The sequence below is a fragment of the Triticum dicoccoides genome, chromosome 3A, assembly GCF_002162155.2.
Source record: "Triticum dicoccoides isolate Atlit2015 ecotype Zavitan chromosome 3A, WEW_v2.0, whole genome shotgun sequence".
NCBI lineage: Eukaryota > Viridiplantae > Streptophyta > Magnoliopsida > Poales > Poaceae > Triticum > Triticum dicoccoides.
The window spans coordinates 743,720,500-743,746,795 of NC_041384.1; the positions used below are offsets into that span (position 1 = coordinate 743,720,500).

Here is a 26,296-nt window from a genome sequence, read left to right on the forward strand (position 1 = left end):
TGAGTAATTTATCTATTAATCTTCTCAAAAAATAATTAACGAAATAGCACTTTTCAAATAAAAATTACAGCAGTTCTCGTGAGCGCTAAAGTTTCTGTTTTTTACAGCAAGTTCAACAAGACTTTCCCCAAGTCTTCCCAACGGTTCTACTTGGCACAAAAACTAATTAAACATAAAAAACAGAACCAAAACAGAGGCTAGATAATTTATTTATTACTAAACAGGATCAAAAAGCATGGAATAAAAATAAAATTGGGTTGCCTCCCAACAAGCGCTATCGTTTAACGCCCCTAGCTAGGCATAATAAGCAAGAATAGATCTAGGTATTGCCATCTTTGGTAGGCAATCCATAAGTGGCTCTCATGATAGATTCATATGGTAATTTTATTTTCTTTCTAGGGAAGTGTTCCATGCCCTTTTTTAATGGAAATTGAAATCTAATATTGCCTTCCTTCATATCAATAATTGCACCAACCGTTCTAAGGAAAGGTCTTCCAAGAATAATAGGGCAAGAAGGATGGCAAATATCAATAACGATAAAATCTATGGGCACATAATTCCTATTAGCAACAATAAGAACATCATTAATTATTCCCATAGGTTTCTTAATAGTGGAATCCGCAAGATGCAAGTTTAGAGAGCAATCATTTAAATCACGGAAATCTAGTAAATCACACAAAGTTTTGGGAATAGTAGAGACACTAGCATCCAAATCACACAAAGCATAAAAATCATAATTTTTATGCTTAATTTTAATAGTTGGTTACCACTCATCATAAAGTTTTCTAGGGATAGAAACTTCCAATTCAAGTTTTTCTTAATAAGATTGCTTCAAGGCATCAACGATATGTTTGGTAAACGCTTTATTTTGACTATAAGCGTGAGGAGATTCTAGCACGGATTGCAACAAGGAAATACAATCAATCAAAGAGCAATTTTCATAGTTAAATTCCTTGAAATCCATAATAGTGGGTTTAGCAACATCTAGGGTTTTAATTTCTTCAATCCCACTTTTATCAAATTTAGCATCAAGATCAACAAAGTCTGAATTCTTAGAATGCCTTCTAGGTAAGGGTGGATCATATTCAGTCCCATTATTACCAAGATTCATATTGCAAAACAAAGATTTAATAGGGGACACATCAATAACTTTTAGATCTTCATCATTATTTACATAGGATCTAGAAGAACACGCTTTTATAAAGGCATCTTTCTTAGCACGCATCCTAGCGGTTCTTTCTTTGCACTCGTCAAAAGAAATTCTCATGGCTTTGAGAGACTCATTGATATAATGCTTAGGTGGAATAAATCTAAGTTTCAAAGAATCAACATCAAGAGCAATTCTATCAATGTTCCTAGACAAATCATCAATCTTAAGCAATTTTTCTTCAATCATAGCATTAAAATTCTTTTGCAAAGAAATAAATTCTTTAATATTAGATTCAAAATCAGAGGGCATCTTATTATAATTTCCATAAGAATTGTTGTAGGAATTACCATAATTATTAGAGGGATTACTAGGATAAGGCATATGATTGAAATTTCCTCTATACGCGTTGTTACCAAAATTGTTCCTACCAACAAAATTCACATCCATAGATTCATTATTATTCTCAATCAAAGTAGAAAAGGGCACATCTTTAGGATAATTTCATAAGTTCATCCATCTTTCCACTCAAAACACTAATTTCTTCTATCGCATGCACTTTTTAGTAGATCTTTCAGTATGCCATTGAGAATAATTAACCATAATATTATCTAGGAGTTTAGTAGCTTCTCCTAAAGTGATTTCCATAAAAGTGCCTCCTGTGGGCGAATCTAAAAGATTTCTGGATGCAAAATTCAATCCGGCATAAAATTTTTGTATAATGATCCACAAATTCAAACCATGAGTAGGGCAATTACGTATCATTAATTTCATTATCTCCCAAGCTTGTGCAACATGTTCATGATCAAGTTGTTTAAAATTCATAATATCGTTTCTAAGAGAGATGATCTTAGCGGGAGGAAAATACTTAGAGATAAAAGCATCTTTGCAGTTGTTCCATGAATCAATTCTATTTTTAGGCAAAGACGAAAACCAAGCTTTAGCACGATCTCTAAGCAAAAAAGGAAATATCTTCAATTTAACAATATCATTATCGACATCTTTTTTCTTTTGCATGTCACACATCAACGAAGCTATTAAGATGTGTAGCGGTATCTTCACTAGGAAGGCCGGAGAACAGATCTTTCATGACAAGATTCAACAAAGCAGTATTAATTTCACAAGATACAACATCGGTAAGAGGAGCAATTGGAGTGCTAAGGAAATCATTATTATTGGTATTGGTGAAGTCACACAATTTAGTATTATCTTGAGCCATCACGACAAATAAGCAATCCAACACACGAGCAAACAAAGAGCAAACGCGCAAAAGAGGCAAATAGAGAGGGAGGATAGAGAGAGAGAGGGCGAATAAAATAGCAAGGGTGAAGTGGGGGATAGGAAAACGAGAGGCAAATGGCAAATAATGTAATGCGGGAGATAGGGATTGTGATGGGTACTTGGTATGTTGACTATTGCGCAGACTCCCCGGCAACGGCGCTAGAAATTCTTCTTGCTACCTCTTGAGCACTGCGTTGGATTTCCCCAAAGAGGAAGGGATGATGCAGTAAAGTAGCGTAAGTATTTCCCTCAGTTTTTGAGAACCAAGGTATCAATCCAGTAGGAGGCTACGCTCGAGTCCCTCGTACCTACACAAAAACAATAGCTCAACGCAACCAACGCGCTTAGGGGTTGTCAATCCCTTCACGGTCACTTACGAAAGTGAGATCTGATAGAGATGATAAATAATATTTTTGGTATAGAGATGCAAAGTAAATAAAGTAAAAGAAAAGTAAAAGCAAAGCAATAATAAAGTAATGGAGATTGATATGATGAGAAAGAGACCCGGGGGCCATAGGTTTCACTAGTGGCTTCTCTCAAGAGCATAAGTATTCTACGGTGGGTGAACAAATTACTGTTGAGCAATTGACAGAATTGAGCATAGTTATGAGAATATCAAGGTATGATCATGTATATAGGCATCACGTCCGAGACAAGTAGACCAAAATGATTCTGCACCTACTACTATTACTCCACTCATCGACCGTTATCCAGCATGCATCTAGGGTATTAAGTTAAAAATAGAGTAACACCTTAAGCGAGATGACATGATGTAGAGGGATAGTTTCATGCAATATGATAAAAAACCCCATCTTGTTATCCTCGATGGCAATGATACAATACGTGCCTTGCTGCCCCTTCTGTCACTGGGAAAGGACACCGCAAGATCGAACCCAAAGCTAAGCACTTCTCCCATGGCAAGAACAACCAATCTAGTAGGACAAACCAAACTGATAATTCGAAGAGACTTGCAAAGATAACCAATCATACATAAAAGAATTCGGAGAAGATTCAAATATTATTCATAGATAGACTTGATCAGAAACCCACAATTCATCGATCTCAACAAACACACCGCAAAAAGAAGATTACATCGAATAGATCTCCACGAGAGAGGGGGAGAACATTGTATTGAGATCCAAAAAGAGAGAAGAAGCCATCTAGCTACTAGCTATGGACCCGTAGGTCTGAAGTAAACTACTCACACTTCATCGGAGGGGCTTGGATGATGATGTAGAAGCTCTCCGTGATTGATGCCCCCTCCGGCGGAGCTCCGGAACAGGCCCCAAGATGGGATCTCGTGGATACAGAAAGTTGCGGCGGTGGAATTAGCTTTTTGGCTCCATCCCCGATCGTTTGGGGGTACGTGGATATATATAGGAGGAAGAAGTATGTCGGTGGAGCTTCGAGGGGCCCACAAGGCAGGGGGCGCGTCCTAGGGGGGCGCTACCCTCGTGACCACCTCGTGGCTTTCTTGACGGAGGGTCCAAGTCTCCTGAATCTTATTTGATGAGAAAATCATGTTTCCGAAGGTTTCATTCCATTTGGACTCCGTTTGATATTCCTTTTCTTCGAAACCCTAAAACAGGCAAATAACTGCAATTCTGGGCTGGGCCTCCGGTTAATAGGTTAGTCCCAAAAATAATATAAAAGTGGATAATAAAGCCCAATAATGTTTAAAACAGTAGATAATATAGCATGGAGCAATCAAAAATTATAGATACATTGGAGACGTATCACGCCCAGGGGGGTAGGCACGCCCCCCACCCTCGTGGAGAGGGTGTGGGCCCCCTGGCTTTGATTTTTTTGCCAGTATTTTTTATGTATTCCAAAAATATTGTCCGTTGATTTTTAGGTCATTCCGAGAACTTTTATTTTGATTTGATTTGAGCATGGGACTGGGCATCCCGGTTACCAGGCATTTTCTCATGAGTGAGGAGCGGAGCCCACTCCTCTTGAGAATAACCCGCCTAACATGGAATATATAGACAACCCTAGTTGATACATGAGCTATTCGAGCATACAAAACATAATTTCATTTGAAGGTTTAGAGTTTGGCACATACAAATTTACTTGGAATGGAAGGTAGATACCGCATATAGGAACGTATGGTGGACTCATATGGAATAACTTTTGGGGTTTATGGAGTTGGATGCACAAGCAGTATTCCCGCTTAGTACAAGTGAAGGCTAGAAAGAGACTGGGAAGTGACCAGCTAGAGAGCGACAATAGTCATGAACATGCATTAAAATTAATCAACGCTGAATGCAAGCATGCGTAGGATATAATTCACCATGAACATAAATATCATGGAGGCTATGTTGATTTTGTTTCAACTACATGCATGAACATGTGCCAAGTCAAGCCACATGAATCGTTCAAGGGAGGATACCACCCTATCATACCACATCACAACCATTTTAATAGCCTGTTGGCACGCAAGGTAAACCATTATAAACTCCTAGCAAATTAAGCATAGCATGAGCAACTATAATCTCTAATTGTCACTGAAAACATGTTTCATTCATAACAGGCTGAATTAGGAATGATGAACTAATCATATTTACAAAAACAAGATAGGTCGAGTTCATACCAGCTTCTCTCATCTCAATCAGTTCATTATATATCATCATTATTGCCTTTCACTTGCACAACCGAACGGTGTGGATAATAATAATAGTGCATGTGTATTGGACTAAGCTAGAATCTGCAAGCATTCAATTCAAGGGACAAGACAAGGTAATATGGGCTCTTTGTTAGATCAACAATAATGCATATAAGAGCCACTCAACATTTTCATCATCGTCTTCTCCTGTCGACCCCCAAAGAACAAGAAAAGAAATAAAACTATTTACATGGGAAAGCTCCCAACAAGCAAAAGAAGAACGAGAAATATTTTTGGGTGTTCTTTTTATTATTACTACTACAGGCATGGAAAGTAAACTTAGCTAAAATCTGCAACTATTTTTTTGTTTTTGTTAAGGTTTTTCAAACACACAAGAAGAAAGTTTAAAATAGAAAATAAACTAGCATGGATGATACAATGAAAAATTATGAGCACCGACAACTGGCATGAGTGTGTGAACATGAATGTAATGTTGGTGAGAAATACATACTCCCCCAAGCTTAGGCTTTTGGCATAAGTTGGTATATGGCCACGGCTGAAAGCCGCCCTCTCCAGTGTACGGAGGAGTGTCCTCAGGGTGCCACTGGTTGGCGATCTCCTCCGGATCCCACTGATAAAAATACTGACGGTGAGGATCAAGTGGTGGCTCCGGCTCAGGCTCTGGAGCTGATGTCAGGCTCCGGTATGCATGAATGGCCTTCGGCAAAACAAGGTACGTGCAGGAAAATAAGTTAAACAAAGAGGGAGCATGCAAGGTAATAGTCTCGAAGTAATTTTTATCAAATATCACTCTATATTTAAGCATCTTCTTCTTATCCTTAACAATAAAATCATGTGCTACCATACTCCTATAATCTAGAAAAATAGGAGGCAGGAACTTTTCCTCTTTCTCATAGTGCCTAATATTGTTAAATATTCTAGAAAAAAACATATTAAATTTTCAGGACATTTGGAGAACTTTTTTTTTCAGGGTATTTTTTCATTGCAAGGATAATTCAGAAAAAAAACAAAAAAAAACTCTTTTTACTTTATTTAATCTAAATAACTGAAAGTAAAAGGAGGGTATAGAGAGTTGTTCTTTCTAACTTCATCCATCTCATGCTCATCAAAAGGAATCCACTAACAAGGTTGATCAAGTCTTGTTAACAAACTCTTTCCGAATAACATGAAACCGGAGAATTTTCGAATAACACTAGGTTACCTCAATGGGGATATGCACGTCCCCAACAATAAGAATATTATATTTCTTCTTGATAGTAGGAAGAGGAAATTCAAAACCTCCAATAGTAATCGTTGGAATTTTTCCAATAGAATTGATAATGTGGACTTGAGGTTGTTTCCTCGGAAAGTGTAACGTATGCTCATTACCATTAACATGAAAAGTGATATTGCCTTTGTTGCAAGAAATAACAGCCCCTAATGTATTCAAAAAGGGTCTACCAAGAATAACAGACATACTATCGTCCTCAGTAATATCAAGGATAAAAAAGTCCGTTAAAATAGTAATGTTTGCAAACACAACAGGCACATCCTCACAAATACTGACTGATACAACATTGCACAACATGCTGCAGATACCATCTATTAAGATGCGTACCCTACTGATTAGGCATATGATTGAGAATTTTTAGGCCAGCACGGCTAGATTCATTATACAAGAGGAGGTTGGGGAGGTGACTCTCGGTGCGGTCGACGTTGAGTGCATCTTTAACCTTGAGAACCAAGGACTGTCCGCTTCAGACATTCTGACTGAGGAAGGCGAGGACATCAAGGAGCGGGTGCCGCCACAATTTCTCAGTAAGACATTAGAAAACATAGTGATAGATAATCTCATTGAGGACATAGTTAAAAGTAAAGCCACCGACAATGATTTCCTTCGAAAAGTAGTCCTTGTCCTGTTAGGAACAATTATTGCTCCCATGTCGAGCAAGATTGTGCCAAAGCAATACTATGCTTTGGTCGATGATGTGAAACGTATTTCAAAGATTAACTGGAATACGTTCACCCTGCGTGTTCTCCTTGATTGCCTTTGCATAGTCAAGAAAGTCAAACACCTTCGCCAATGGCCGAAAGGCAATTTGGCTCTGTTGCAGGTAAACATATGAGACCTGTTGCATAATGTCAATTAGCATATCATTGCAATTTTATGTGATGTATTGTACTAACTCTATATCCTTATATTTTTTTGTAGTACTTGTACCGCGAGAAGGTGCGACCCGTTGAAGGCAAATGCGCCTATAATCCCAACTTGTGCATACAACCTCTTATGAGGAACTGGACCGAAGGTGCAGGAACTAGGAGAGATCGGTTCGACTATGACAATGGGCACGGCCGTGGTAACGTCAAGGTAAGTCATTGTGTTCTGTCTTTCTTAAATGTTTTGTAACTTAATAATATTTTTATATTCATAACATGTACTTCAATATCACATGCAGATCGAAAATAATATCACCCAGGAGTATAGGGCGCAGGAGCCCAACATCCCAAATAATGCGCCTACCATGAACCCAAAAACCAAGCCTGCAAATGGAAACGCAAAGAAGTCGACGACGACCCCAATGTCGGAAGATTTGATGGAGCTTGTAATGAAGCGGTGCATGGACTTCATACACACCCAGATGAGGCAAATCCCTGATCAAGTTGCTGAGGTGTCACACCCTAACTTTGTAGTTTACAGTATGTTTGTTGTTTTAAACCATGCTAGCATTACTAAATTTATATTTCTATTGCAGAGGTTGTTGGAGAAGTTGAACAAATCAGGTGTCATGTACAAGCCGGCTGCTGCCATGCCATCCGCGGACAATGATGTGGATAAAGAAATGGATTCGTTCGAGAACGGTCCATATGAAAAGAAGGAATTCGTGTACAAGGATGACATAGACTCACGCGGAGAGCTAGTCATTGACATGAAGCAGCCTGATGAACTAGTTCCCAACCATAAACCGTACCTGAGGTACTATGTATATATATTTCTGTCTATAATTTTCTCCTTTAATTTATTTACATGCTGAAATGTTCACACGATTTTGTTTGCCAAACAGAAAACCCCACCGAAGATGAATGGACACAAGGAAGCTTCACCTATTAAGCGTAATGATGAATGTGGCGCTACACCCGAAAACCCTTGGGTCGTTGGTACTTCTACTCAAGCACCTTCATCGTACATAGACATTTGTCCATCTTCTGTCAGCAAGTTCATGGCTAAGGCGAATGGGAGAAAGGGTGCAAGAATTGATAAGGATGAGGAAGTTATGTACGGTAAGCGCAAGCGGACCATTCCTAGGAAATTTGAATCCCCCTACGCACTTGACAAGCCCAGCAGGCATGGCAACCGTGGTCAGAAACCCTCCGGTACTACTACTGCTAGTAGAGGTATCGTAACTAACTTCCTTAGTTTGTTATATACTACGAATGCATATGATCACCATTGTTAACGTCATATTATTTCAAGCAGCTCTATTTTCTGAAAATCATGAGCCGGAGGTTGTGGCAGATGAGTTGATGCCGGAAAAAATTGATGCAGCGGTTTCATTTGTCGAGTTAGCTGCTAGCACCGAGAAGAATAAGGGGAAGAAACTTTACTACAGTGAAGGGCGTGGCATATCTCTAACTTCCGAAAGGATTCGACCAGTACTAACTCATAGATGGTTGTCAGACGATGTAAGTACTACTTGCATGTGCTGTTATTAAAATTCTCAATAATCTATATCTCAACTTTCAACATGTAATGCCCTGATATTCTATGAAGGTTATTGATGCTTATATGGGACATTTGGAGCTGCATGTTGGTCATGATCGTTACCTCTGTCCAGCGTGGAGGTCCAAATTCCTTGTAGATCGTGCTATCGCACGAGATGATCCATTGCCGTCGAGCTGCAACATAGATAGTGCTCTGTCCAAAGCTGGAGCAGTTAATAGAGTCACGAAAGAGTATACTATGCGTGATAAGGTACGTTATGTTTGTAATTCTTCACTACAGGACATTTCATCAAGTATTTCGTTTGATCCAGAATGGTTTTTTGCACTGTAGATGTATATCGTGTTGAATATCGACAATTCCCACTGGATGACCGTGGTCATGCACTTGATCAAGCAAGAATTCCAAGTTCTCGATTCGCTCTATCCTTTGGAACTGACAGAAAAGACTATGAAAGCACTGGTATTATAACCAACATTTGTACAATTGGTCTTACATGTTGTTTATTATTGGTCTTTAACACTATCCTCTTTATAGCAAATGGCTATAGCAAACGATATGCACCAAGCAAATCTTATTACACCAGGGAAATATCCGGACGTAAGTAAGTGGCCTATCAAGGAGTATGACATGCCCCAGCAAGAGGATGGTTGAGTTAATAGAACATCATGCACATTCAAACAACAACACACATGTTCGTATTTCCCACCGCTAATGTTTGCATATGTACCATGAACTCTTATGTCCTTTTTGTCACAGAATATCTAGAACATTGGGACCGAGACCGAATGACCCGCGATTTTACACAGGTATGCTGTTATTTACGTTTGTAGTGTAGCGACCAGACCTCAAACGGTCTGATCTCTGTGCTCCGGTGTCATCCCGGATCAGTAATGCTGACACCACACAGTACTCGAAGGATTTATAGCAGAGTAGCAATCACACACTTATTACATCGAGTGTCTCAAAAGAGAACTTATTACAATAAATATGGCTTAAAGCCATCTAATAACGATAACAGCGGAAGGCTTGGAAGATAAGTGAGTCTATCAACTCCAACGGCATCACTGAGTATAGAACCACGACCTAAAGAATCCTTAATCATCGTCTGAAAAGTCTGCAACATTAACGTTGCAGCCCGAAAACGGGTCAGCACATGGAATATGCTGGCAAGGTAACACATAGAGAGTAATGGAATGCAACAGCTATACTATATGCATATTTGGCTGGTGGAAAGCTCTATGGTTACAGTTTTTGCGTAAAGCCAATTTTTCCCTACTTCAAAGGAATAAATTTAATTACTATCATGGTGGTTGTTAAACATTGAGAATGGTTGACAGCATTCTCAATCCCAATTAAGCATCATCATTAAAACCCAACAAAATTAACTTTAGAGTAGCATGTTGAGATTCACATGATAATCCAGGTACTAGATACTCAAGATTTGTCCACAACCGGGGACACGGCTAACCATGATTAGTTTGTTACACTCTGCAGAGGTTTGCGCACTTTTCCCCACAAGACTCGATCGCCTCCGTTTGGTTCCTCGCACTACAGGGTGTTTGAGAAGACGGATGACCGAGACATAGTCTTTCAGAAGTGCTAGCACCTTACGATTGGGTAGACCGTACCACCTACATCCCCTACATCTGCTAGTCTACCACTGTAAGAGTTCTCACAACTTAGTCAACTATGCCAGAGCCCATAATGGCTTGTGGCTGCACACGGAAGTTTCTAGTATGAATAATCTTATGATCCCTTTGAGCCTGGGTGGCGGTCCAAAAGAAAAAAAGGCAAGTCCTGGAAACCCTAGGTGCCTCGATCCACCCAGATGTGTGTTTAAGTTGCCACCTTAGATAAACCATTAATTATCAATCTCACATCTGTCATGGATTTCACTCACCCAATCCACGTCTACTAGCATAGCATGGCATAATAAGCAAACGTAGAAGTAACTCCCAAAGGTTTGATAATAAACAGGTAATAGGTACTACCTCATCTACTTCCCATCCCACAATTTAATTAGATCCTAATCATGCAATGTGTGAGGATTGATCTAATGTAATAAAACTGGGTTGTAGAAAAGGTATGATCAAAGTGTTACTTGCCTTGCTGATGATCCGCGAAACCTAGAGATTCAACGTAACAGGCGGCGCACTCCGGGTATTCTATCGCAGACAACAAACAAGCATACAATAAGTACTCATCTAATGCACAGGTAAAACTCAAATAGAAGATCTAACCAGAAAATTCAACTTAAGAACCCTGGTTGGCAAAAAGAGTCAAATCGAACGAAGCAAAAGAAGACAAACACCGAAAGAAACAACTTTGTTCTAGTAATCTGGATCTAAGTCAAATTTTACAGTAGCAAAAACATGTTTTAGTTGATTATTCGGAAAGAGGGTTTCGAGACGAAACTCCAGGCGCTTGAATCGCCTGATTCCGATAAACGAGCGAAAAGTTATACTAAAACGAAAATCGGATCAGAAATCACGATCAGAAAATAACCGCGAAAAATCCGACGAAAAAGAAAAACGACGAGCAGATTTTTTTAAACAGCACGGAAAACGGGGCGGCGGCGAACCTCGGGCGGCGCGCAACTCCAGCGGGTCGGCGGCGGCGGCGGCAGCTGGCGGCGGCTAGGGTTAGCGCGGCGGTGTGGGCTGGCTCGGCTCAGGCCTCGGGCGCGCCTTATAAAGGCCCCGGCCAGGCGGTGTCCTGGCCGAGTACGGCCCAAAGTCGGTTCCGCGTTTTTTTTATTTTTATTTTTTTATAATTCCGCTCGGAAGAAAATAAAAAGAAATACTAAACGGACTCCAAAAATCATGAAATAAATTTTGCCGGGTTTCTAAAATCAAGCCCGAAAAAGACAACATTTTTCTGGGCCCAAACTACAATTTTGAAAAACGCGCATTTTTCCTAAATTCAAATAAAAATACCAAAAACTCTGGAATAAAACTTATTTGATTTATTTATTAAATCCTCAATATTTCTATATTTTGGGAAAGTCATTTTATTCCCTCTCTCATATTTTTGTAATAGAAATAATTGATGATAAAATAAATAAAATCAAACGATCCTGTTTACATAATGTGAGAAAACTCAAATATGTAAATAACGAAATCCCCAACTCTCTCCGTGGGTCCTTGAGTTGCTTATGATTTTCTAGGATCAAAAGCAAAAGCAAAATAAAATATGATATGCATGATGACCTAATGTATAACATTCCAAATTGAAAATTTGGGATGTTACAAACCTACCCCCCTTAAGATGAATCTCGCCCTCGAGATTCGGGTTGGCTAGAAAATAGGTGAGGGTGGTCCTTGAGCAAATCTTCCTCTCGCTCCCAGGTGGCTTCATCCTCCGTGTGGTGGCTCCACTGAACTTTGCAAAACTTGATAACCTTGCTGCGAGTAACTCGACTGGCACACTCGAGAATCTTGACTGGTTTCTCCTCATAGGTCAAATTGTTATCCAACTGAATTGCTTCTAATGGTACTGTGTCTCTCAAAGGTATGTCAGCCATCTCCGCGTGACACTTTTTCAACTGAGAAATGTGGAACACATCATGAACTCCTGTCAATCCTTCTGGCAATTCCAACTTGTAGGCCACTCTCCCATACGCTCCAAAACTCGATATGGTCCTACAAATCGTGGTGCTAACTTCCCCTTAACTCCAAAGCGCTTAATCCCTCGAAGTGGGGATACTCGAAGATAAGCTCTGTCTCCGACTTCGTAAGCTGTCTCCTTGCGTTTAGAATCTGCGTAGCTCTTCTGTCTGGACTGGGCTACCTTGAGCCTATCGCGAATAAACTTCACCTTCTGTTCAGACTCTTTAATCAGATCTGGTCCAAACAACTGGCGGTCTCCAACTTCGTCCCATGACAACGGTGTCCTGCACCTCCTTCTGTACAAAGCTTCGAAAGGGGCCATCTTCAAACTGGTCTGATAGCTATTATTGTAAGAGAACTCTGCATATGGCAAATTACCGTCCCAACTAGATCCATAATCTAGCGCACAAGCTCTCAGCATATCCTCCAAAATCTGATTGACTCTCTCGGTCTGTCCATCTATCTGCAGATGAAAAGCTGTACTAAATTCTAGCCTAGTACCTAAAGTCTCATGCAACTTCTTCCAGAACTTTGAGGTAAACTGGGTTCCTCTATCTGATATGATGCTCCTCGGAACTCCATGCAAACATACGATCCTGGTCATGTATATCTTTGCCAACTTAGCATTGGTGTAAGTGGTCTTTACTGGGATGAAATGAGCTACCTTCGTCAATCGATCAACTACGACCCAAATCGAGTCATAGCCTGAACGAGTCCTTGGTAATCCCGTGATAAAATCCATGCCTAGCTTATCCCACTTCCATTCGGGTATCGGCAATGGTTGCAACAATCCTGCTGGCTTCTGATGCTCTGCCTTTACTCTCTGACATACATCACAAACTGCTACATACTCCGCAATATCCTTCTTCATTCCGGTCCACCAGAAGATATCCTTCAAATCCAAATACATCTTGGTATTTCCTAGGTGAATCGAATACGGTGAATCATGTGCCTCTTGTAGAATCAACTTCCTAATCTCCAGGTTATTGGGCACGTAAACACGGTCTTCAAACCATAGGGTGTCGTGCTCATCCTCGCGAAATCCTTTAGCTTTTCCTTGGCTCATTTTCTCCTTTATAGCGGCAATCTCCTTGTCAGTTTTCTGAGCTTCTCTGATTCTATCCATCAAAGTTGACTGAATTTCCAACGCTGCTACATAGCCTCTCGGAACTATTCCCAAACATAGTTCACAAGATTTTCTGCTAACTCCTTGGGTATTTCTCCCGTCATTAACGTATTGACATGGCTCTTGCGGCTTAATGCGTCAGCTACTACATTAGCCTTCCCGGGATGATAATGCAATTTCATATCATAATCTTTGATAAGCTCCAACCATCTCCTTTGTCTGAGATTCAACTCCTTCTGTGTGAAAATGTATTTCAAACTCTTATGATCCGTGTACACCTCACAATGATTTCCAATGAGGAAATGTCTCCATGTCTTCAATGCATGCACTACGGCTGCTAACTCCAAATCATGCGTGGCATAATTCAACTCGTGGGGCTTCAGTTATCTTGAGGCATACGAAACAACTCTCCCTTCCTGCATAAGCACTGCTCCAAGTCCTCGACGTGAAGCGTCGCAATACACCTCATAATCCTTGGTTTGATCTGGCAAAATCAACACTGGTGAGGTAACCAAACGTTTCTTCAACTCCTGGAAACTAGCCTCACACTCCTCAGTCCATTTGAACTTAGTATCCTTCTTCAACAACTCCGTCATAGGTTTTGCAATCTTTGAGAAATTCTCAATAAATCTCTGGTAGTATCCTGCGAGTCCAAGAAAACTCCGGATCTCTCCAACTGTTGTTGGTGCTTCCCACTTGGTCATGGTTTCCACTTTAGCGGGATCAACAGCTATACCTTCTCCAGATATAACGTGTCCGAGGAATCCTACTTCCTTCAACCAAAACTCACATTTGCTGAACTTGGCATATAATTGGTGTTCTCTGAGCTTTCCAAGTACCAAACGCAAATGCTCCTTATGCTCCTCTTCATTCTTCGAATAAACCAGGATATCATCAATGAACACTACGACGAACTTATCCAAAAACTCCATAAACACTTTGTTCATCATGTTCACAAAATAGGCAGGCACGTTAGTCAGTCCAAATGACATAACGGTATACTCATACAGCCCATACCTGGTGGTAAAAGCTGTCTTCGGGATATCCTGTTCTCGAATCTTCAACTGGTGGTATCCTGATCGCAAATCGATCTTGGAAAACACTTTAGCTCCTTGCAATCGATCAAATAGATCGTTGATCATTGGTAGCGGGTACTTGTTTTTGATTGTTACTTCGTTCAATCCTCGATAGTCAACAACCATCCTTAACGATCCATCCTTCTTCTCCACTAGAAGTACTAGCGATCCCCAAGGCGAAGAACTTGGGCGAATATATCCTTTATCCAGTAACTCCTTAATCTGCTTCTTAATTTCCACCAAATCCTTTGCTGGCATCCTATATGGTCTCTTTGATATTGGCCCAGTGCCTGGCAAAAGCTCAATCAAAAACTCAATGTCTCTATCCGGTGGCATGCCTGGCAACTCTTCGGGAAATACATCAGGGAAATCCTTTACCACAGGTACTTCCTCCTGCACAACTCCTGTTAGGCAATTTACTTGTGTCCTCTTTGGTACATGCCGGGATACATAATTGATCCTTCTCCCTTCTGGTGTGGTAAGCAAAATTGACTTACTAGCACACTCAATATTCCCTTCATACTTTGATAACCAATCCATGCCTAATATCACATCCAATCCTTGAGATTCCAATACTATTAGGCCTGAGGGAAAAACATAGTTACCAATCCTTAATGGTAACCGATCACACCATAGACTAGCCACATACTCTGCTCCTGGCGAGGTTACTAACATGGGTGACCTAAGGGCTTGGGTTGGTAGGTTATACTTATCCACAAATCCCCTTGAGATGTATGAATGCGATGCACCAGTATCAAAAAGAATGAGTGCAGTAAATGACTTAACCAAAAACTTACCTATTACTGCATCGGGCTGAGCTTCAACCTCCTCCATGCTAACGTGGTTCACCTGTCCCCTGTTGAATGGGTCCGGCTTCTTCCCAGAACTTCCATTGCCATTTTGGCCTTCAGGACATTCATTTGCATAATGTCCTGGCTTCGAACACTTATAACAAGTGACATGGCCCAAATCCTTCTTGGCTGGGGTTGATGGGGTGTTGCGGTTCTGTCCATTGCTTCCTCCATTCCCATTACCATTCTTGGTGCCATTGTGATTGTGCGAGCTACCTAGTCCATGGGTATGCTGAAAATGTCCTCCTGGCCTAGGGGTAAAACGTGGCTTCTGCTGAGCTCCTGAATTATACTTTCCTTGTCCATACTTCCTCTTGCGGTTCTCAATTTGCTGCTGCTTCCCTTCAATCATAAGAGCACGATCTACCAACTCCTGGTAGTTGTTGAAGGTGGCTACCATCAACTGCATACTCAACTCATCATTCAGTCCTTCCAGAAATTTCTCCTGCTTAGCTGCATCCGTACCAACGTCATCTGGGGCATAACGTGCTAGCTTACTAAACTCCTCCACATACTGGCCAACTGTCCGTCCTCCTTGGCGCAAGTTACGAAACTCACGCTTCTTCATGGCCATTGCTCCTGCTGAAACATGGGCAGTACAGAAAGCCTGCTGAAACTGGTCCCATGTGACAGTGTCGACTGGGAAAGTGGCTGTGAAATTCTCCCACCAGGATGCTGCGGGTCCTTCTAACTGATGTGCGGCAAACTTAACCTTCTCCACATCTGTGCATCCTGCTGTGGTCAACTCCCTAGATATCTTGCGGAGCCAATCATCTGCTACTATCGGCTCGGTGCTACTGGAAAACACCAGCGGATTTAGCCTAAGAAAACAGGCTAAGTGGTCAACAAGTGGTGGTGGTGGTGGTGGATTGTTGTTGTTCCCCTGATTCTGATTCTGAACTAGCAACTGCATCAAGGTGTTCTGCTGCTGGATCAACTGGGTGAGCTCCGGAGGAAAGGCAAATCCGGGGTCATGTCTCGGAGGCATCTGAGGGTTTTAGAAAAGACGAGATATAAGAATAGAGGGGGTCTAAAGAGAAAAACACTACCCATATGCACATGAGGCAAAAGCACACAATTCACTTCAATCAATCAAACAAAGGTATACAATCGATCTAACTATCGCAAAGTGCTCGGACTACTATATTTACATGGTGGACTACTACTACTGATGAGGTGGTCTACTAGAAATATTCTACGGTTGTAGACTCCATGATATCTGCTCATGCTTCATCAACATAGTCATCATCGCTACTATCTTGTTCCGAGCCGGTGTCGTCAATGATGATGTAGTCTTCCGGGCTAATCTCCTTGGGTTCTTCGTCTTCATCTATGGGCATAGGGCCTCCCATAAATATTCCAATCTTCTTGATCAGATCATCATTCTTCTCCACCAATACTTCAATTTCTTCTTCATAATCTTCACGTGTAGCCTTGAGTTCTTCCTCCAGTTCCTTGATTCTAGTCTTAGCCTTCTTCAGATCTATCATGTCGGTGCACATCTGATTCTCCTGTTGTCGAATGTGCTGGTTTAACTCCTGGATAAAAGCTGCAATTGATCTATCCTTCCTGGTGCTAATTATCTCCCAGTATTCATCTCGGCGCCCACAAATCTGGTAGATAGTATCCTTGAGCTCCTTGCGGTAGACTTCTCCAATGCGTCCCATGGCGATGTGAGCTGCCATACTCTTTCCTTGACTCCAAGTTGGTGCATCAAAAGAAAAATCTATGGGCTCAGTGACTGGCATGAACGTCCTTCCTGGAACTTGAACTTGAATCATCCAGCGCTCTTCTTCAGGTAAAGTGGCGTTGTAGATTCCCGTGAAGCTTGGTACTCCTATGTTCAGGTATCTAGTGACTTCCTTCAAGTGGCGTCCAAAGGGTGTATCTTCATTTGGTTGTGTGAACTTGTTCCTTGCATTCGCCATCCTAAAGAGTAGAAAAGATGAGAGGTCAGAAGAGAAGAGAGTGAGTAGTGATCTAGGTCTTTAGCTTAGTGGTCGTGTCCTACAGTCAGCGTGTGCTCTGATACCATCTCTGTAGCGACCAGACCTCAAAAGGTCTGATCTCTGTGCTCCGGTGTCATCCCTGGATCAGTAATGCTGACACCACACAGTACTCGAAGGATTTATAGCAGAGTAGCAATCACACACTTATTACATCGAGTGTCTCAAAAGAGAACTTATTACAATAAATATGGCTTAAGGCCATCTAATAATGATAACAACGGAAGGCTTGGAAGATAAGTGAGTCCATCAACTCCAACGGCATCACTGAGTATAGAACCACAACCTAAAGACTCCTTAATCATCGTCTGAAAAGTCTGCAACATTAACGTTGCAGCCCGAAAACGGGTCAGCACATGGAATATGCTGGCAAGGTAACACATAGAGAGTAATGTAATGCAACAGCTATACTAAATGCATATTTGACTGGTGGAAAGCTCTATGGTTACAGTTTTTGCGTAAAGCCAATTTTTCCCTACTTCAAAGGAATAAATTTAATTACTAACATGGTGGTTGTTAAACATTGAGAATGGTTGACAGCATTCTCAATCCCAATTAAGCATCATCATTAAAACCCAACAAAATTAACTTTAGAGTAGCATGTTGAGATTCACATGATAATCCAGGTACTAGATACTCAAGATTTGTCCATAACCGGGGACACGGCTAACCATGATTAGTTTGTTACACTCTACAGAGGTTTGCGCAATTTTCTCCACAAGACTCGATCGCCTCCGTTTGGTTCCTCGCACTACAAGGTGTTTGAGAAGATGGATGACCGAGACATAGTCTTTCAGAAGCGCTAGCACCTTACGATCGGGTAGACCGTACCACCTACATCCCCTACATATGCTAGTCTACCACTGTAAGAGTTCGCACAACTTAGTCAACTATGCCAGAGCCCATAATGGCTTGTGGCTGCACACGGAAGTTTCTAGTATGAATAATCTTATGATCCCTTTGAGCCTGGGTGGCGGTCCAAAAGAAAAATAGGCAAGTCCTGGAAACCCCAGGTGCCTCAATCCACCCAGATGTGTGTTTAAGTTGCCACCTTAGATAAACCATTAATTATCAATCTCACATCTGTCATGGATTTCACTCACCCAATCCACGTCTACTAGCATAGCATGGCATAATAAGCAAACGTAGAAGTAACTCCCAAAGGTTTGATAATAAACAGGTAATAGGTACTACCTCATCTACTTCCCATCCCACAATTTAATTAGATCCTAATCATGCAATGTGTGAGGATTGATCTAATGCAATAAAACTAGGTTGTAGAAAAGGTATGATCAAAGTGTTACTTGCCTTGCTGATGATCCGCGAAACCTAGAGATTCAACGTAACAGGCGGCGCACTCCGGGTATTCTATCGCAGACAAACAAACAAGCATATAATAAGTACTCATCTAATGCACAGGTAAAACTCAAATAGAAGATGTAACCAGAAAATTCAACTTAAGAACCCTGGTTGGCAAAAAGAATCAAATCAAACGAAGCAAAAGAAGACAAACGGCGAAAGAAACAACTTCGTTCTAGTAATCTGGATCTAAGTCAAATTTTACAGTAGCAAAAACATGTTTAAGTTGATTATTTGGAAAGAGGGTTTCGAGACGAAACTCCAGGCGCTTGAATCGCCTGATTCCGATAAACGAGCGAAAAATTATACTAAAACGAAAATCGGATCAGAAATCGCGATCAGAAAATAACCCCGAAAAATCCCACGAAAAAGAAAAACGATGAACAGATTTTTTTTAAACAGCACGGAAAACGGGGCGGCGGAGAACCTCGGGCGGCGCGCAACTCCGGCGGGTCGGCGGAGGCGGCTGGCGGCGGCGGCGGCGGGCGGCGGCGGCGGCTCGCGGCGGCTAGGGTTAGGGCGGTGGTGTGGGCTGGCTCGGCTCGGGCCTCGGGCGCGCCTTGTAAAGGCCCCGGCCAGGCGGTGTCCTGGCCGAGTACGGCCCAAAGTCGGTTCCGCGTTTTTTTATAATTCCGCTCGGAAGAAAATAAAAAGAAATACTAAACGGACTCCAAAAATCACAAAATAAATTTTTCCGAGTTTCTAAAATCAAGCCCGAAAAAGTGAACATTTTTCTGGGCCCAAACTACAACTTTGAAAAACATGCATTTTTCCTAAATTCAAATAAAAATACCGAAAACTCCGGAATAAAACTTATTTGATTTATTTATTAAATCCTCAATATTTCTATATTTTGGGAACGTCATTTTATTCCCTCTCTCATATTTTTGTAATAGAAATTATTAATGATAAAATAAATAAAATCCAACGATCCTGTTTACATAATTTGAGAAAACTCAAATATGTAAATAACGAAATCCCCAACTCTCTCCGTGGGTCCTTGAGTTGCTTAGGATTTTCTAGGATCACAACCAAAAGCAAAATAAAATATGATATGCATGATGACCTAATGTATAACATTCCAAATTGAAAATTTGGGATGTTACATGTAGACTAGCTAGTATGGTCGTGTAGAAACTTCGTTCATGTAACCTTTATGTCATTTTTTGCAGGCCACCATTGACGCAAGGAGAAGACGTTTCGCCACCGAGTTGATTATGTCACCTTCGAACAGGATGGAGTGTGTGAAGAACAAAATTTGCGAAATCGCAAGGAAAAGGCGCGCCTGAAGAATTCATGCGGCATGCAAGATTCAAGTTTTAGTGGTTTGGATTTAGTCTAGTCGAACGTTTCGACCAAATGATTTTCTTAGGGTTTCTATCATTTTTATGTAATAAACAGGGCATCTCGAATATTGTGACACATACATGTGTATGTGTCTATCAGACAATTCGGTCATACAATTCGTTCGGAGAAGACAATTTGGTCGTACTAATAAAGTTTTGGCCACACTTATCAATTGTTCTTGCTTAATATTTTTCTCGTTATACATTTTTTTATAATTGTATTTTTCACATTAATAGTATTCGCATTCTATTTTTCTCTTCAACTGCTCTCGTAAGTTTCATACTAAAATTTTCACATTCTTCACTTTTTTAAAACTCTACCAAGCTTAGCCTTCTTCCTTAGCTAGCTGCATGTCATCATCTTTCATAATCTCCTGGTAATTCCACCTCATCACATGATTATGAAAAGTAGTCATGTTAGCTAAGTAAATATATCAAGCCAAAACATAACATTACACATATGAACATTAGTCATCTGAGCTCGTTGGCTCTATCGCGTGTTATCAGGCATCATGTTTTTCTATTTTGTTTTACAAACCCGTCGATTTTTATTGTATGTATAATTAACTTTTTCTGTACACACCGTGATGCCAGGCATGGCCCATCTAACCATGTGAGGGACCCCACAAGCGGCCTATCATGATGGCAGCGCAACACCAGCCCATTTTGCCAAGTTCACATCGATCTTTCCCCTTTTCTCGTTTCTCTTTCCAAATCCCTAGACCTGTCTCTCCATTTGCGCCTCCAAATCTCGACGGCGAAAGCATGACAGTGAGCTGGGCGTCGGGCAGCGGCGGCTGCGGCGAGAAGAGCGGTGGCGACCGCAAGTTAGGTCGAACCCTGGGTCCTGGAAGCAGGTGGGGCGGATTCAGTGGCACAGGAGGCAGTGGCGGCGGATCCAGTGGAACAGGGGCCTGGGGTTTCGTGGGCGGCGGCGGGCCAGGAGAACCCACGGCTAGGGTTTCTTCAGTGCTACACTTTGGTGGCAAAATGGTAAGTTCTTTACCGTTGTTCTTTATATCCCAGCATTATCGCCCACAATTCATGACATGTGGCCATGACAAGCTCCATCTATGTGGTCATCAGGAAACTCCTGGTAGCCGTGTCTGCATAGATGCAGACAATTTTGGCAGCGCATTCGTGGGATGTGTGTTTGAGGTTAGTCTACTGACCATGGTCTTTGAACTAGTAGTGCTATTGCGGTCAAGTTGCATAAAAGTTCAGTGTTTAACGCTTGTAGTGACAAGTTCAGTTATAAATTGACTTGAATTGCTCATGATTTATTTAGGATGATATCACTTCTGAGTATGTTGAATTGGTTGATGGGGAGTGGGATAGCAAAGCGAAGTTAGTCATTAAGTATCTTGCCATGAAGAACAAGAAATTGGAGACTAAGGTTACAGAATATGAAGCTGAAATTAAAAGGAATGACAAAGAAAAGAGGGCAATGGTTAAGATGCACAAGGAATATTTCTCTATAGGGATAGGATTTTAGGATTTGGAGGACTTCTGTATCTTGGCCTGCTTGCCATTATGACTGTTGTCATAGTTAGCAAGTAGATTGTTCATAAAGTTATTGACATCATTGTAATTGACATGATGAAACGCTGGTGAATTATTTGCTATTCCGTTTATGGGCAAATTGTAATAGAGATTGCAGCATAAATAACATGGGGCCATCATGATTGATAGACAATGCACTTTTGGCATGTTCTATATTTGGCAGACAATGCACTTTTGGCATGTTCTATATTTGGCAGACAATGCACTTTTGGCATGTTCTATATTTGGTAAGTGATGCACATGGGCACATCACCTAGCAACACTACTAATTTTTGCAGCAGCCCAGTTCATTGTCTTGTTGCTACATAAGAGCAACATCTAGCAGCACCTACACCTTTGATGCAACACTGAAGCAAAGCAATAGTACATATTCAATATTCTGAAATTTAACCGAACTTGACACTTAGGGTGAGCAGTAGATATTCATTTCTTCAACCACAAAGAACCCGACCAAATCGTACCGATTGCATAACTTGTATGCTTACATATGAAAGCATACCTAACCAACATCAAACCCAAAATAATGTTACCTTATATGTTGAAACATATAACAGCATACCTAACTTAAGATAACCAGCAGCTTCCTCCTCCTTCAGCAACTGTGCCCATCTTCACTTCTTCTGAAATTTGAGGCGGCATGAGCGCCGCACCACACACGGAGAAGCCTTCTTCTTGACCGCCTTCCTCTTCGACAGCTGCGCCACCAGATCCTGAGCCACATCATCTTCTTCCACCTTCACTATATCAGGGAGGAGGGGAAGGAGCTCGACGTCGATGGGCATTGTCTTACCACCCTCGACGGCGACCGGCGCTACCATATCCACGGCGTCCTCCTCGCCCTCTTCATCGTCATTAGGGATGACCAGTACCTCATCCACGTCATCCTCCATGATGTCAGAGCCCACTGGCTGGACTGGCGCCGGCACGTGGCGGGCCTGGTACTCCGGGCTGACGGGCGCTGGGAGAGCGAGCTCGACGTCGACACGTTGCGCCCTTGACACGACGCGTGCTGGATCTGGCCGCTACGACATGGTGGTGGAGCGGTACATCCACCACCTTGCACGCTGAACAGGGGAGTCGCTCAGGGTGGCCTCTCGCATTGCCCAGACGAGGAGGAGAGTCGGTGGGACGCCGTAGCCATCAGGGAAGGCACGCTTCTTCTCGCCGTCGGTGAGGACTTTGACGAGGCCACGTGCGTGGTTGACCAACATCTTCATGCTGGGGAACCAGCCGCACAACTCCATCAACTGCGCACGCCATGCCTCGTCATCGCCGGCGAGCTCGATCATCGCTTGCTGCCAACCGAGGCTTCTCTCCATAGAGGCGGGTGCAGCGGTCGCCGGCGAGCATTTCTCGATCTACTATAGGTGGGGATAAGATGGGAGTTCGAACCGGCACCCGTGGGGGGTGGGTGAGTGCGTGGTGGGGAGGAGAGTGGTACAGTTACTTATTTAATGGCATTTAGGACATGGGGAGGGGAAATGTACAATATTCTTTCTACCTCCCGCCCCGGTCATAACACAGTAAATAATTTTTTTATTTTTTGTTTTGAGGGAAACATCTTACTTTATTTAAACAAAGTCTGGGATCTCATCTGCTAATACACTAAGGATACAATCAGGGGGCGAAAGCCTCCAAACCAAAGAAACACAATCGCCTATAGCTACCTTAGCCAAAGTATGAGCCGCCCGATTAACACTGTAAATAATTGAAGCAAGTGTTCTACTCTTCTTCCTTCTCCACTCCTCTGCACATGATAAAAGACAAGAGAAGTTAATTAATGATAAAAATTTAATAATCCACAATGCATATAAACACTTAATTCTGATTTAGTTTGCATTTGTTGCTACGTCTAGTGTGTCCTAGCAATTTTCAAGCGCCGCACCGGGTTTTCAACTCATCAAAAGAGAGTGGTCTACCATTTTTTGAGACAGGGCAGCTCTCATCTACCTTTGTTGCACCTTTGCTTGACACTTTCATAGGATCTTTAACCACAATCATGTTGCCTTCACCATCGTCCACATATTCAACTGCACACTTACTGATGTCATTTGTTTGCTTGATCAAATTTTCCTGTAGCAGATCATACTCATCACTGTTAGCTATCACAGCCTTCAAAATCTCCTGTAACTGATCCCACAAAGCAGGGTGTTTGCATGCGGCATGCATACCTTCTGATGCTAACACACTGACCTGGCTATATTTCATTATTTCCATGGCCCCAGTCCAACCTAATCCCAACATATCGCTTGTGCGCCTCGCGGGCAGTCCCAACTTTGCTTCTTTCGTGAACCGAACAAGAACTAAACACTTTGGTATTTCAGATATGTTCAAGTGCTTCAGTACATGGAATATGTGCTTGCAAGGTAGACCCTTTCGAATCATTCTTCTGCAGCTGCACCTTATAGTTTCTACGGAATTTTCTGATGTATACTCCACCCAAAAACGACGCTTCCGGTTATTCTTCCTGGCCACGATGTACTGTTGTGATCCGTCTCCCAGCTTAATTTCTACAATCTCCATGCCGCAACTTTTCTAAGATCATCTTGCAACATATAGAAGTTTGCTAGAGTGAAGACGTGCGAAGCAGCTATCTCAAGTTCCCTCGAGCTAGTAACTAGCACCGGTAAACTCTGTGAGGCCGTGCAGTCATCTCGCGCCTCGTTTTCACGGATACGCACAACGACGTTCTCATAGTGCAAAATCATATCCACCAGGGTCATTTCACCGTCTAGGTGGAGGTGAAGGCATGAGTTCAGGCTTTCACTCCGCTAGTTGCTTTTCATGCCAAGCCAAAACCCTCTGTTAGATAAGCCGCGGCCCACAGTCTCCTCTTCTTATACATCCGTCTCAACCATGTTACAGTTTTTTCGGATTGCCATCTTTTGGAAAATGTGTGCCATCTCTCCTCAAACGTGGCCGTGGACGTGTTGTAGTACAGAAGAGTTCGCAATTCCTTCAAGGACTTGTGACTGAGGTGAATCTTCATATTTTTTCTATATGCCACGTACATATAGGGTGCCACACGTCTGGCAAGACTTGGCAAATTGCCTTGATCATCGCAGCGTCGGCGTCTGTGATAACACTCTTAGGCATCTTTTGACACATGGACCTCAAAAAAGTCTGCATAAGCCACACGTATGTCTCCTCGGTCTCGTCCGAAACTATGGCACAACCAAAAACAGTGGTCTTTCGGTGATTGTTAAGACCAACAAAGGGTATGACTGGCATACCATAGCGGTTCATCTTGTACGTGCTGTCAAATACAAGCACGTCACTGAAGTTCTCATAGTCATTACGAGACTGGGAGTCGCACCAGAACATTCTATTCAAATGTCCTTCCTTATCTAGCTTGTACTCGAAAAAGAAGCTAGGATCCATCTGTTTCCTACTGGCCATGATGCCTATGGTTGTGGCAGTATCACCTTTTGAAAGCAGCTTCCTCTTCTCCCTGGCGCAAAGGTTGTATATTTCACGCCTGGTAAAACCAACACCGTCGTACCATACATGTTTGCTGATGAAGCAATCCATCATGTCGTGAATTCGAATCCCTGCAGCTCCCATGGACATTATCTCATGCTTGTGGTACTCTTTGATTTTTCTGTGGGACCAAAGGAAAGGTACCTTGTCCGATCCTGCCAACATATGGCTATGCTTGTCCTCAAAACATTCAACATACCAAACCCCACGCTTTTGGTCAAGCTTGATGGTCAGGTGCGCTTCGCAAAAGCAGCGTGTCTCGGCTCTGAGCCTACGGCTGTGTCCTTCCTCGATTAGCAACTTGCTGTCACGTTTCCCTTGTCTGGAACAAACAAACCGCCTATAACGCATATGATGTGACTCGGTTTTTCTATACCTGACCTTATTCTTTCAAATGCTGAAACCATTATCTCTAGCATAGCTGTTGTAGAAATCATACGCAGCATCGTGAGACATAAAGGTCATTTCCATTATCTGCATGAACATATCCCTCTTATCATCTGCACTAGCAGTATCTTGTACATTCTTTTCCCCATCATCTTGTGTCACCTACACAATCAAACCACAGCAATGAAAACAGTTTTCTATGGTTTAACATTACTTCCATAGAACATTGATTACACACATACCTCACTCATGATGACGGACGACTGGGACTCCCCAGAATCAGGTGCATCTAATGATTCATCGTTAAGGCCTGTCTCCGCGTCGGATTCACCGTAATAGTCGTACGCATTATGACATTCGGAAATGAACTGAAAAATACAACACATACATAATTACTTATCATATAATATTCCAAAAGAAATTCAATTTGCATGCCAATTTTTTTCACTTCTGTACCTGACTAATGTAATCTTCATTCGAGAGCTCTGAGTTGTTTTCCTGATCATCATCAAGCTCATCGATCTATAAATTTTCAACACAAAGATTTAATGTTGTCGGATGCCACCAAAAAATTACTACATGACAATGCCACTCACATTAAAATCGTCCCATTTGTTCCCATTCTCTGACCGATCTTCACGATCTGAATTTTCATCATCTGACCAATCTTCTATGCAGTCTTTCATCAGTTCTCCAAACTACATGTCTACCATGATATCAGTTAACTCGTCGTCCGCCAT

The 26,296-nt window shown here is 41.9% G+C and overlaps 1 pseudogene; it reads right to left on the minus strand.

Annotated features, from left to right (window-relative positions):
• Positions 1–2,577: 2,577 nt before the first annotated feature.
• LOC119273608 lies at positions 2,578–26,296 on the minus strand (annotated as a pseudogene).